The sequence below is a fragment of the Dermacentor silvarum genome, chromosome 7, assembly GCF_013339745.2.
Source record: "Dermacentor silvarum isolate Dsil-2018 chromosome 7, BIME_Dsil_1.4, whole genome shotgun sequence".
NCBI classification, from domain to species: Eukaryota; Metazoa; Arthropoda; class Arachnida; order Ixodida; family Ixodidae; genus Dermacentor; species Dermacentor silvarum.
The window spans coordinates 392,269-405,886 of record NC_051160.1 but is presented as its reverse complement, the minus strand read 5'-3'; the positions used below and the strand labels follow the sequence as shown (position 1 = coordinate 405,886).

The 13,618-nt window shown below is 49.7% G+C and overlaps 2 protein-coding genes across 2 annotated transcripts in view; both read right to left on the bottom strand.

Annotated features, from left to right (window-relative positions):
- The window catches only part of LOC119457436 (uncharacterized), a 742,184-nt gene that overhangs the window by 486,580 nt on the left and 241,986 nt on the right, over positions 1 to 13,618 (bottom strand). The gene's annotated exons all lie outside the window — the stretch shown is intronic.
- The window catches only part of LOC119457437 (uncharacterized), a 263,718-nt gene that overhangs the window by 80,251 nt on the left and 169,849 nt on the right, over positions 1 to 13,618 (bottom strand). The window lies entirely within an intron of this gene.

The following is a 13,618-nucleotide window of genomic DNA, read 5'->3' as shown; positions in this document are numbered from 1 at the left end:
AACGAAAGACGTTTAACCATACACCCGGTCAGCTGCAGCCTTTACCATGTCCTGCCCGCCCTTTTGAACGCATTGGAATCGACATTTATATACCGCTTCCGTGCTCTGTTGCTGGCAATCGCTGGATAACTGTCGCGGTGGACCATCTGACGCGATACGCAGAAACCGCTCCACTCCCTGCGGCTGGTGCTCGTGACGTCGCTTCCTTCATATTGCGCCATTTCATACTCCGTCATGGAGCCCCACGGGAACTGCTGAGCGACAGAGGCCGTGTGTTTTTGTCCAACGTGATACAAGAGCTGCTCCGCTCGTGTCGTATTCTTCATCGCACATCAACTGCCTACCATACTCAAACGAATGGGCTCACGGAACGTTTCAACCGCACGCTCGGTGACATGCTGTCGATCTACATTGATTCTGATCATTCCAATTGGGACGTCGTTCTCCCCTTCGTGACTTATGCGTATAACACCGCGACTCAGTCTACGACGGGCTTTTCACCATTCTTTCTTTTATATGGCCGTGAACCATCCTCCACGCTTGACACAATTTTACCGTACCGCCCGGACGCCTCCGAATTCAGTGCAATTTCTGACGTCGCCCGGCATGCCGAGGAGTGTCGTCAGCTGGCCCGCTCGTTCACGTCCGACAGCCAAGCTCTCCAGAAAGATCGCCGCGACACCGATGAGCATGTGCTGAGTTTTGCCGTTGGATCCCTCGTATGGTTCCGAATACCTTTCAACTCTCCTGGCCTCACTCCAAAGTTTGCTGCCAAGTACCACGGGCCATACCGCGTCATCGAGCGCAGGTCTCCCGTCACTTATGTCATTGAGCCGGTCAACCCCTCCTCGGACAAGCGCCGTCTCGGTCGCGACACGGTCCACGTCAGCCGCCTCAAGCCGCATCATGACCCTCTCATCCTTTCGTCCCCTTGAGTCGCCAGGATGGCTCCCCTTCGCCGCCGGGGTTATTGTAGTGAAGAAGAACAGGGAGCAAGCAGTAGTGGGGCGCTCTCATAGATGTAGGGCGCGAGCGCAGATCACGAGCTCTTGGCGCCGAGACCGTTGCTCTCTGGCGACTGAGCTGGTTTTTCGCCTGCCGCTTGCCGTCAGTAAATCTCCTTATGTGGAATGAAAGTAAGTTGGGAGTCAAGTACAACACCTAAAAATTTGTGTTCTTTGGTCACAGGTATTTGCTGCCCATACAGTTCTACATAAAGATCTGGAACCGGGCCTCTCTTTCTTGTAAAAAGAACACAAGAACTTTTGTGGTGGTTCACTTTGAATCCGTTTTTGTCTGCCCACTTGGCGACTTTGTTCAAGCCCTGTTGTACTTGTCTTTCACACACTGTCAGGTTGCAAGATTTGAAACCTATTTGTATGTCGTCTACGTAGATGGAATAAAGAATAAAGAAAGAAGAAATAAAGCAAACATGAATAGATCACACTGAATGACCGCAGACAGCGACTGTCAAAACGCTGGCAGCAAGCGCAGCCGCCGCAGCGGGCGAAGGTTCGCGCGGTCTATCGCTTCAACGGAAACTGAGCGACGAATGCACAGCTCATACAAAGGTCAGAGCCGTGTGGAGATAAGAGACGGTGCGGGCGACCGCCACCGCCGGGGAAAGTGCAGAGGAGTTGTGCAGAGAAGTTGTTGGTAGAGGAGAAGCTGCCCCCCCCCCCTCCCTCCCGCGCTGCCTTCCCGCTTTCTTGCTTTCGCGTAGGAGATTGAGTGGCCAGTTTCCCTTGCACCCGGTTGCAAGATAAGCATTTGGTGAAGCAGCACAGCGTCGCCCCGCTTCCCTCCCTCCCATACCCCCACGGCCTTTCGCGCGACGGTCGCGTTTGCTTTCCGCCGTGCGTTCGCTCTCCGTGATAGCGCGCGTCCCCCGCGAACTTTCGCTCGCATACGGCGCGCGGCGACGATTTTATCGCCCTTGGACTTTATACAGAACCTCACGGTGACGACGACGGCGACGCCGACGGCCGAAATCCGGTTGAAGTGTCCACATAATTGCTATCGCAATAAAATAGCTGGCGGTAATGAAGCACGAAGCGTTTTTTTTTGTTTTTTTATAAACACTGTTTTTTTTATAAACAGTGTGCAGCTGAGTACACCCCCTTGGGGTACACCAGTTTCCTGTATGGATTGACGTGACAGTACGTTGCCGATTTTCACACGGAAGGTACGTTTAGACAAATAGCTTTCTATTATGTTTAGCTTATTTCCACGGATGCCCATTGCCGACAAGTCTCGCAAAATTCCATAACGCCAAGTTGTGTCGTATATGCCGTTTCCATATCGAGGAATATCGACAAGAAAAACTGTTTGTGTACAAATGCGGCACGGAATGTCCTTCAATGCGCACAAGATGATCAGTTGTGGACCGCCCTTCTATGAAGCCACACTGATGAGGATCAAGCATATTGTTCAGTTCAAGGAAATGTATCATCATCAACATCATCAGCCTATATTTTGTGTCCACTGCAGGACGAAGGCCTCTCCCTGCGATCTCCAATTACCCCTGTCTTGCGCTAGCGTATTCCAACTTGCGCCTGCAAATTTCCTAACTTCATCATCCCATCTGGTTTTCTGCCGACCTCGACTGCGCTTCCCTTCTCTTGGTATCCATTCTGTAACACTAATGGTCCACCGGTTATCCATCCTACGCATTACATGGCCTGCCCAGCTCCATTTCTTCCGCTTAATGTCAACTAGGATATCGGCTATCCCTGTTTGTTCTCTGATCCACACCGCTCTCTTCCTGTCTCTTAACTTAAGTCCTAAGATTTTTCGTTCCATCGCTCTTTGTGCGGTCCTTAACTTGTTCTCGAGCTTCTTTGTTAACCTCCAAGTTTCTGCCCCATATGTTAGCACCGGTAGAATGCAATGATTGTACACTTTTCTTTTCAACGACAGTGGTAAGCTCCCGGTCAGGATTTGGTAATGCCTGCCGTATGCACTCCAACCCAATTTTATTCTTCTGTAAATTTCTTTCTCGTGATCAGGGTCTCCTGTGACTAATTGACCTAGATAAACGTACTCCTTTACAGACTCTAGAGGCTGATTGGCGATCTTGAATTCTTGTTCCCTTGCCAGGCTATTGAACATTATCTTTGTCTTCTGCATATTCATCTTCAACCCAATTCTTACACTTTCTCGATTAAGGTCCTCAATCATTTGTTGTAATTCGTCTCCATTGTTGCTGAATAGGCGGTTATATAGCTTCCACAGGCGTTCTCAAACCTTCCTATCGGAGTCGTGATCCCGTAGCATGGCCAAAGCCTGGGAATCTTCTCGTCTTTTCTCGTACCTTCGACCGCCGCCGTCGAAGCGTTGTCGAGGGGGGTGATGACTCATCCCGTTGGCGTACGCCCACGCTGTAGCAATCTCTGTCGACTCGAGGGTGAGAAGGTGTCTCGGCGCGCGCATGTGCTCTCTTTCTCTCCGGTTAACGTCGCTTCGTCGATGCTCTTCTAGACGTCTAGGCGCCGTTGTTCGCGTTGCGGTTTGAGGCGTATGCGCTCTCCCCCTCTGTTGAAGTTGCCGCGGGGCCGGCGTGTTCTTTCGCTGGCTTGAATGACACGCGGCGCTCGTTTGGATTACGCGCTCTTTTGTGACAATCATTTTTTTTTCAAAAAGCTTACACAGGCAACTTGTGAGAGCTATCGGGCGGTAACTTGCCACCGAGGAAGGGTCTTTACCCAGCTTCAAAATGGAATAACAATAGCTTGCTTCCATGAGGATGGGGTGTATCCGGCAGCCCAGATAGAGAAAAGGCCCAGAAGTGTCATCTGTGTGTCAGTGTGCAAGTTTTTAATCATATCATACATGATTCTGTCTGTCAGCTCCTGGTGCAGAGCTGCTGCATACGCTCAAGGCAGATCTCAGCTCGGCAATATTAAATGGACGGTTGTATGGTTCATTCGGTCGGCATCTACGATCCAGTGACTTAAGTTCAGCTACTTGTTTATATGTTAGGAATGCTTCTAAGTAATGCATGGAGCTTGACACACGCTCGAACTTCTCGCCCAGAGCGTTGGCCTGGTATTCCAAGGTATTCCCTTGGTCGTCAACTAAGGGCAATGAGTGGATTGTCTGCCCCTTTAGCTTTCTTAGGCCATTCCATACTTTGGACTCTTGGCTGTAGGATGTTATGCCACAGAGGAACCTCTCCCAGCTAGCCCTCCTTGCCTGTCGCCGCGTACGTCTTCCCTGGGATTTTGCCAGTTTGAATTCGATAAGATTTTCCGCAGTCGGGGAGCGACGCAGGGCGCCCCACGCTTTGTTCTGTTTCTTTCGTGCCAGCCTGCACTCGTCATTCCACCAGGGGACCCGTCTTTTACATGAGAAACCTTTTGTTTTTGGAATGAATTTTTCAGCTGCGCTGAGTATAAAACCAGTAAAATACGCTACTGCGTCATCAATACTAAAATGGTTGATAAAATCTTGTGTTAAGTAGGTGGACTCTTTAAAACCTTTCCAGTCAGCTGATGTTATTTTTCAACGGGGTGCGTGGGGTGGACTGTCATGTTCCTCTATCAAGGTCAACGTCACAGGGAAGTGGTCGCTGCCAAATGGATTCTTAACGACATTGCATTCTATATAAGGAAGGAGGGTAGCAGAGCCAATCGCTAAATCTATACAAGAAAATGAATTATGGTGGATGTTATAATAGGTGGGCTCTTTTTTGTTAAAGAGACACGCACCAAAGGTTACCAAAAGTTCTCTATAAGCCGACCCCTGGCGTCACACCGGCAGTCTCCCCACAAAGTGCTGTGAGCATTATAATCACCGGCAATAATGTATGGTTCCGGGAGCTGGTCAATTAGCGCGTAAAATTCCGTTTTGCCGAGTTTATAGTGTGGCGGTAGGTAAATACAACAGATTGTTACCAACTTGTTGAAAAGTATCGCTCGCACAGACACCGCCTCTAGTGGTGTCTGAAGAGAGAGATTCTGGCTTGCAACAGATTTATCTGAAATCATTGCTACGCCTTCGGACACGCGGCAACACCATCATCACGGTCTTTACGGAAGATAGCATATTGTCTGAGGAAGTTTGTTTGAGTAGGTTTGAGATGTGTTTCCTGAACACACAGCACTTTTGGCTTATATTTATGGAGGAGTTCTGTGATATCATAAAGATTACGGAGAAGTCCTCTCACATTCCATTGTAGGATTTGTGTGTTCATTTTGTTAGATTTTTATGCTGTGTGTTCAAGAATATAAAGTTAGCTCACGGGCCTTTTGCAGGCGCCGTGACACGAGATTTTTCTTTTTTGGAGCGGTCGATGGAATCGCGCCGCTCCTTAGGCGCTGGCTGCGCCCTCACGCTCGGTGTTGTGTCCATGTCCTCTTGCGAGGCGCTGGACACGCGCTCTTGCGGGCGCTGTGTTTGCTTTGAAAGCCTCGCATCAAAAGACGAGACCTTGGTGCCCACCAGCCCGGAGGTTGATGGGCCCTTCTTAGATGGCGGAGCTGCACTGGCTGCACCCGCCGAGGGGGCGGATGGCGGCACCGCCGGCTCACTACGCGTGTGCCAGACAGCCGCCAGGGGCCGTTGTGGCGCTGCCCCCTGACGCGCCACTTCGGCAAAGCTGGTTTTCGGCAGGTACGATACCCGCCTGCGTGCCTCCTTGAAAGTTATGTTTTCCTTTACCTTAATTGTCGCTATTTCCTTTTCTTTTTATTGCGATAGCAATTATATGGACACTTCAACCGGATTTCTGCCGTCGGCGTCGCCGTCGCCGTGAGGTTCCGTATAGATAAAATCTTCACCGCGCGCCGTATGCCCGAGCGGAAGCGTGCTGGGACGCGCGCTATCACGGAGAGCCAACGCACTCAATCTCCCACGCGCAAGCAACGAAGCGGGAAGCCAGCTCCGGAGGGAGCGGGGGGGGGGGGGGGGGGGGGGGGCACTTCTACTGTGCCAACAACCGCGCTCGTCGCTCGACCGCACGGTCTCTTATCTCTCCCACGCGCAAGCAAGGAAGCGGGAAGCCAGCGCCGGAGGGAGCGGGGGGGGGGGGGGGGGCGCACTTTTTCTCTGCCAACAACCGCGCTCGTCGCTCGCCGCACCGTCTCTTATCTGCACACGGCTCTGACCTTTATGCACTATGCGTTCGCCGCTCAGTTTCTGTTGAAGCGATAGACCGCACGTACCTTCGCCCGCTGCTGCCAGCGTTTTGACAGTCGTTGTCTGCAGTCATTCAGTGTGATCTATTCATGTTTGTTTGTGCGCGCTCACACCACGCTTGTTCATTCAGTTAGTAATAGTCGGGCCACATTTTCCAACGCACGCTACACATGTAATGCTGCCCGGATCGGCAGTGCAGCGCTACAGGTGTGTCCCTTCGCACGCGCGCTGCCCACGGGAAGCGCTTCTCATCAACACCACCGTTTCACACGCGCCTTCTCGTGGTCATCGAGTCTCTCTTCATGTCGGTCTACTTACGCCGCAGCACACCTGCTTACTTAATCAGCTCATGTTTACTACAATTCATATTGCTACCAAAGCCGCTCACCTTACTTCGTATGACATTGCTGTGTTGCTATCGCATTCATTGCTTCGCCCTTAGGGCGAAACTGTGACATTTTTTTCCAGGATGGGCACGACCGCGAGTATGCGGCGTGCTCCCCATCACAGTTAACACAATGTAAAGAACTTTCACAAGACTCAGAGGAGTGTTCATGAGCACTGGATTTCGCACAAGTTTGGCGGCCTCGGCAGTTCTGCGAACTATGGCCGAACCGCTGGCATTTGAAACATCGAAGAGGATTTGGCACGTATGGCCTAACACGAAGCTTGATGCACCCGGCCTCGATGGACTCGGGCAGAACACTTGAGTTGAAAGTAAGTATGAAGTGCTTGGTTTGGATTTCCTTGCCGTCGCGCCTCATCTTAATTCGTTTAACATTGATTACATTCTGGTCACTGAAACCCTCCAGGAGTTCAGCCTCACTCAGCTGCAACAGATCATCATCTGAGACAACGCCACGGGTGGTATTCATAGTACGGTGCAGAGTTACTGTTACTTGGGCATCTCCAAATGACACTAGATTAGGCAGTTTCTCGTATTGTTTCACATCACGGAGTTCCAAGAGGTGATCCCCGCTTGCCATCCTGGATGCTTTATAGCCTGGTCCAAAAATATCAGTCAAAGTCTTTGACACAAGGAAAGGTGAGATTGTTCGTACTGATTTGTCTGTTTTTTTCTGAATGAATTACGTGGAATCGGGGAAAAATTTCTCTTTGGCGGCCAAAACACTGGAAGACTTCATCGGTGCGCCCTCGTCTCAGACGGCGATCACGGAGTGGGGGGAATGAACTTGCCATAAGTATATATGAATTTTTCGGCAGCAACGCCAGCCACCCGCCAGGGAGCCCAACAAGGGGACGCTGCTGGGCTTGTAAACACAAGTCCTGCAGACGCCAGCCGTACGTCACCACTATAACCAAATATGGAATATCCAAGGTTGGCTACCCACACAAAGTTAACCCTAGCTGCCTGGGAAATTGGAAGTAAAAGCAAGTGAACAGAAGACAGGATAGATTGAAAGTGAGAGAGAAAGACGAAGATTTAAGAGCAGGACAGGAAAAGGCAACTGCCGATTTCACCTGGGTGGGTCAGCCCAGGGGTACCGTCTATGTGAAGCAGAGGCCGAAGAGGTGTGTTGCCTCCGCCGCGGGGCCTTAAAGGTCCGAACACCCGGCATCGGCTCAACCCCCAGGATCCCCCTTTCCCCAGACACGGCTAAGCCACGCACGGCTTCACGCGGGGGGGGGGGGGGGGGGGGGATGTCCAACCCCCATGCGCTCGGGTACGTGATGTCGCAACTCGCCAAACGCCGGGGGAAGAAGAAGAAAGACAGAATTTGTAGTAAACGGGCCAGGTGGCAGGGGAGAATAAAGAAGTTAGTAATGGCGACGTGAATAGTACTCTGTCTGTTTATTATGTGTGGGCTTGTTACATAATTTGGCGCAGCCGACGACAAGAACCAATATGTGGGTGACTTTATTTATGGAGAACTGCAGCAACTCTGTGGTATTCAAGAAATATCAAGTCGAGTACGAAGCCGCCACTGACCTTCCCGAACACGTCACTACAGGTGAGCTTCTCAATCTCGTTCTGGATGAAGCCTCAGTGTCTTCAGAGGAACTTTTGGAGCAAAATTCAGTGAAAGTAAATATTCCGCTGCGTCTGTTCAACAAGCTGGTGTTCACACTGATAGAAAGAACTTTCATGCTCCGGCAAACTTCATCTGACAAGCTACCGACAGTTCTTCGAGCCATATCAATTCAACAACAGCGAATTTCGCAGCAAAGCTCCATTATTGAGACTCTGGCTTCTGCTTTAACCAAATGGGCGAACCATTCATCACAAATAGTATGTCCTGAAACGTTCGACGGCTCATCTGACAGTCCAGAAGGGTGGATAATTTTCTATGAACAAACTGCGAAGAACAATGGATGGCTGTCTGATGAATACCTAGTGATCAACATGCGACCATACCTTAGTGGGATAGCAAGAAAGTGGCACGAATGGAGACTTTCACAACGAGAGCCTGAACCTTGATTTAAATGGAAGGAGAGTTTCCTTCTGACTTTCAGCAAGAATCCGGTTGACCGGTGGCATGAGGCACCATTCTACCGTTTCAAGTCCTGCACGCCATTCGCGTATTTTCTGGAGAAACAACGACTTCTTCGCCTCGCTGAATCTGGACTGTCGCTGTCATCACTTCTTGCCCTTATCATCCACGGTTTACCTAGAGATTTGCAACGACAGGTTCTAGCACAAGGCCCGAAAATGTTCGAAGCGCTCTTGGAACTGCTAAAACTATTTCCGCATAGCTGGACTGAGCGAAGCTACAAGGCTAGACAAGACTTTTCAAGGACGCCAAGCGTCAATCGCTTGGATGAAAAGTGTTCATTGGTGTTTGTTACAGCTGTCACCGATTCGTCGTCGGCGCGAAGTCGATCGACGGGGTATACAAGCCGGTTGGTCGTTCCGTACTCGAGCGAACACAGTGAAAGAGTCAGAGTCGGGAGTAAACAAAAAAAAAGATATTTATCGGCTGAAAAATATACACAAATTAATAAAATAAAATAATAAAAAGAACACAAGACAGACTAACACACCTGAACCTAATATAACACAATGATGAAGACAAATAAATACGTGCAATTAACAGTAGATATAAAAATGAAACAGTGCGAGGATCAAATACACAAGAATACACTTAACAGCATTTCACTAACACAAAGTTCAAAAGAAATCAAAGTTCAAAAGAAAACAAATGGTGTCATAGGCATGGCCGGGAAGCAGCAGCAAGTCCATAAACCGTGAAGTCGGCGCGCAGAGCTTTCCCGAAGAATGCTGACGGGCCCAGATCTTGTTGAGGTGGATGCAAATTGCTGGGCTGGGTTTCCCGGGAGTCTAGATTTGACCTCTTCTCTCAAGCAGGTTGAGCTAACTTGAGGCGAACTGCCGTGAGCTTCGTTGCAGACGTTGGTTTGTCGTCTCGTACGTCAACTAGTTCCTCGGAGTTCCGACGTGGCCAGGCGGCCCAGGCGATACTGGACGGCAGCAGCCCCCCGACGGCTTCTCAGCAGCGCATAGGTTCAGCTTCTAGACTAAATAGCAAGGCCCAAAACCTGCGCTTAAATAGCCTCTCCTTTCCTTAGTTCCCTATGTAGGGGAACTGCCGGTATGCAGAGTTCACCTAATTAATTCATGACTCCTCCCAAAAGTCTTGGCCGCGCCCCTTTCACCATGGACGAAGGACGGTAGATTTCCCTCTCTCCAAGGTCGAGCCCCGGCACTGCATGCACCACACGGACGCACACGCACACCTCTGGGTCCGTTAATCGGCGTGTCGATGTCTCGAAACGAGATGCCACCACGTGGGGCCACGACGTTTTTGACGCCCGTTAATCGGGGTGTCGCATTCTCGAAATTATACGCCGCACAGTGAGAACACGACGTTTTTCTTTTTGGTGGCCGCTAATCGGCGTGTCGATGTCTCGAGAGACTATATGCTGCCCCGTGAGGACACGACGTTTTTGGCGGCTGGTAATTGGCGTCAAAACCACTCAAAAACTCTCGAAAATATGCCGCTCCGTGACAGTGTTGGACAGTGTCAGGCCTAACTTTGGCGCGAGCATCGCAAAACCTATAACTGCCGTACAGAGATCCAGAGTTCAACGATGAAGAGCAAGAAGAAGCCGAGGGGAATTGTAAAGATGTCTCTACAGCAAATGAGAGAGTCCAACTTGTGTCATCAAGTTTATTGCATATACAACTCGAAGTGGACGGTGAGACAATATGCAAGCTCTTGTAGACAATGGAGCTTCGGTTTCAATTATAAAAAGAAGCAGAGCCAAAACAGAGATATATGTACAGGAAAAACAGTGGTTGTGCGAGGCTACGACGGGCGTGAGAAGTAACACTGCGGATGGATGCGCCTAAAGTACCAATCACAAACTGCAGAAATACTGGCACTGGTTATAGAACGCATTGAGTATGACTTTCTACTCTCCCGTCCGCACAAGTTACTCAAGCTTAACATACAATGGGATGACACTCTGTCTGTGAGCCAAGATGGCCATGAGCCGCAACCTGTTAGCAAAGAAAATGAAATTCCCGTTGTGAAGAAAGGAGATGACATCCCTCTAATATATCCTGAATTTAAACTGCTGCGGAGGCTATCCTCCAGGTACTATGAAGTTTGAAGTCCCATTTAAATTACATGACGAAACTGTAGTACGGAGGAAACCTTACAACCTCACCAGAGAAAAGAAGGCATGGCTGAAAGAAAAGCTTGCGAAGATGTTGGACGGAGGTATTATCCGTCCGTCCGTATCACCATATGCATCTCCGATAACTATAGCACCCAAGGAAGATGGAAGCCTCCGACTCTGCACGGACTACAGAACAATTAACAACCAGACACATCTCATTCCGTTCCCTATGCCAAGAATAGATGGAATTATTGATGACACAGGTGGATGTACTTGGTTTTCTAGGATAGAACTTTGTAGAGTTTTTTGGCAAGTACCACTTCAAGAGGATACAAAGTAGTATACGGCGCTCATAACTTCGTTTGACATCTACGAATACAAACGCCTCCCCTTCGGATGGAAGAACTCGCCCAGCTGGTTTCAGAAAATAATGAATATGGTTCTGGATCCGTTCATGGCCGCTTCTGCAATGTCTACGTAGACGATATTATTGCGTATTCTAAAAGCGAGCGTCTTCATGAACAACACCTGGCACATGTCTTTGCAGCTTTGTGAGGAGCCAACCTAAAGGTCAATTTTAAGAAGAGTGAATTTTTCAAGAACAAGGTGACTTTCTTGGGCAGAGTTCTGGATGGCACTACAAAGAACACAAAGGAAGAATCGGTGGCACGCATTGGAATACTCGTGAAACCTTTTGACGTTCACTCATTACGCGTGTTCTTGGGGTTGGCAGGACGTTTTAGAACGTTTATTGAAGACTATTCTCTCAAAACTAGGTGTATGACTAGACTTGCACAAAAAGACGTACCATTCTGTTGGACGGGTGACTGCGAGGTAGCCTACTAAGAGCTGGTACGAGTTATCTCGTTTGATCCAGTCCTCAGACTGCCGGACTTTGCTCTACTATTTGAGCTCAATACAGATGCCTCGCACTACGGAACGGGTGCGATACTATACCAGCGCGACACAAGTCAAAAGAACAATCGCCAACTAAGCGTAATTGGCTACCATAGCTACACATTTAACAAAGCGGATGTTGACTACACGACGACAGAAAAGGAAGCTCTAGCCGTTTCAAAGGCAATGCGGTAGTTCCGTTCCTACCTGGAAGGTACACAGATCACGAGGCGCTCCCCCACGTCTTGAAAATGGCCGAGCCGAAAGGAAAATTCGCACGGTGGGTCAGCGAGCTTCAACAGTTCGTCTTTGAAGTGAATCACCGTCCCGGAGCTTCTATGAAAGATGCGGACGCAATGTCTAGATTGGGGGTAACAGTTGTTGATGTGCAACACGAAGCAATAGGTGCCGCCAAAATGTGGGAAGGAACTGAACTTTTGCAACAGACCCAGACAGGCAAAATAGCAGTGCCTCCTACACTCGTTCCGAAAATTCTGGATGTTTACCACAATAGTTCCCCATTCAGGTGGTCATGATGGCTTTTGGCGGACCTACATGAAACTGACGAAAAGTTTCACATGGCCCCGCATGAAAGAAGACACGAAAAGATACGTGCAGTCATGGCACAAATACCAGGTGATAGAGTAAAGTTGAAGCAACCAACCCAACAGATGACATTACCGACGCACTCGAGCGTCCCATTTGAAGGTATTCACATGGACTTCGCTGAACTCGGAAAGAAATCTGAAGGCCTGAAGAAAACGCAAGCATTCCTGTTGTGTGTGGATGAGTACACCAGGATGGTGGCAGCAAAACCGGGGAAGGAGGACGCCAACAGTGTGATTTCCTTTCTATGCCGAAAGATGTTTGACAACGATAAAGAAGTAGTGTCAGACAATGTACCTGCCTTTCGGAGCCATCAACCTTAAGGAATGGGCCGAGCGAAGTGGAGTTACGCTCAGGTTCACAGCACCGTATCACCCAGCAACTAATGCGCTAGCTGAGCGAGCTATTCAGGATATCAAACAGTACATAAATATGTATCCAGACTTCCCAGGTGGATGGAAGTGCTGCCTTGAAGAAGCGGTAGCTTATCATAACCGATCCTATACAACAGCTCTGGGATTCACACCGCTCTTTGCTGCTACTGGGAACCCAACCTATCTACCAGCCGACACGTCTCTAGGAATTCAAGCAGCACTGCAACCGGCAGAAGAGAGAAGAAATAAAGAGAGCGAAGTTGAAAAGGAACTTTTACAAAGGCAAAACACAGCCATGCCAAGAATAGAGGTTGGAGACTTGGTGCTAGTAAGAAAAGTGCTGTCGAACTCATGCTCAAATCACAGAGGACCATTCTCTGTTGTCAAAACAGCAAGCCAACAGGGAATCTTAAAGACTGTCTGGTATGTAGACCAAAATGGCACCGTTGAATCAGCCTCTACAGCAAACGTTTTATTGCGATAGCAATTATATGGACACTTCAACCGGATCTCTGCCGTCGGCGTCGCCGTCGCCGTGAGGTTCCCTATAGATAAAATCTTCGCCGCGCGCCGTATGCCCGAGTGGAAGCGTGCGGGGACGCGCGCTATCACGGAGAGCGAACGCACTCAATGTCCCACGCGCAAGCAAGGAAGCCGGAAGCCAGCGCCGGAGGGAGCGGGGGGGGGGGGGGGGGGGGCACACTTCTACTCTGCCAACAACCGCGCTCGTCGCTCGCCCGCACCGTCTCTTATCTCCACACGGCTCTGACCTTTATGCGCCGTGCATTCGCCGCTCAGTTTCCGTTGAAGCGATAGACCGCACGTACCTTGGCCCGCTGCGGCGTATGCGCTTGCTGCCAGCGTTTTGACAGTCGTCTGCAGTCATTCAGTGTGATCTATTCATGTTTGTTTGTGCGCGCTCACACCACGCTTGTTCATTCAGTTAGTAATATTCGGGCCACATTTTCCAACGCACGCTACACATGCAATGCTGCCCG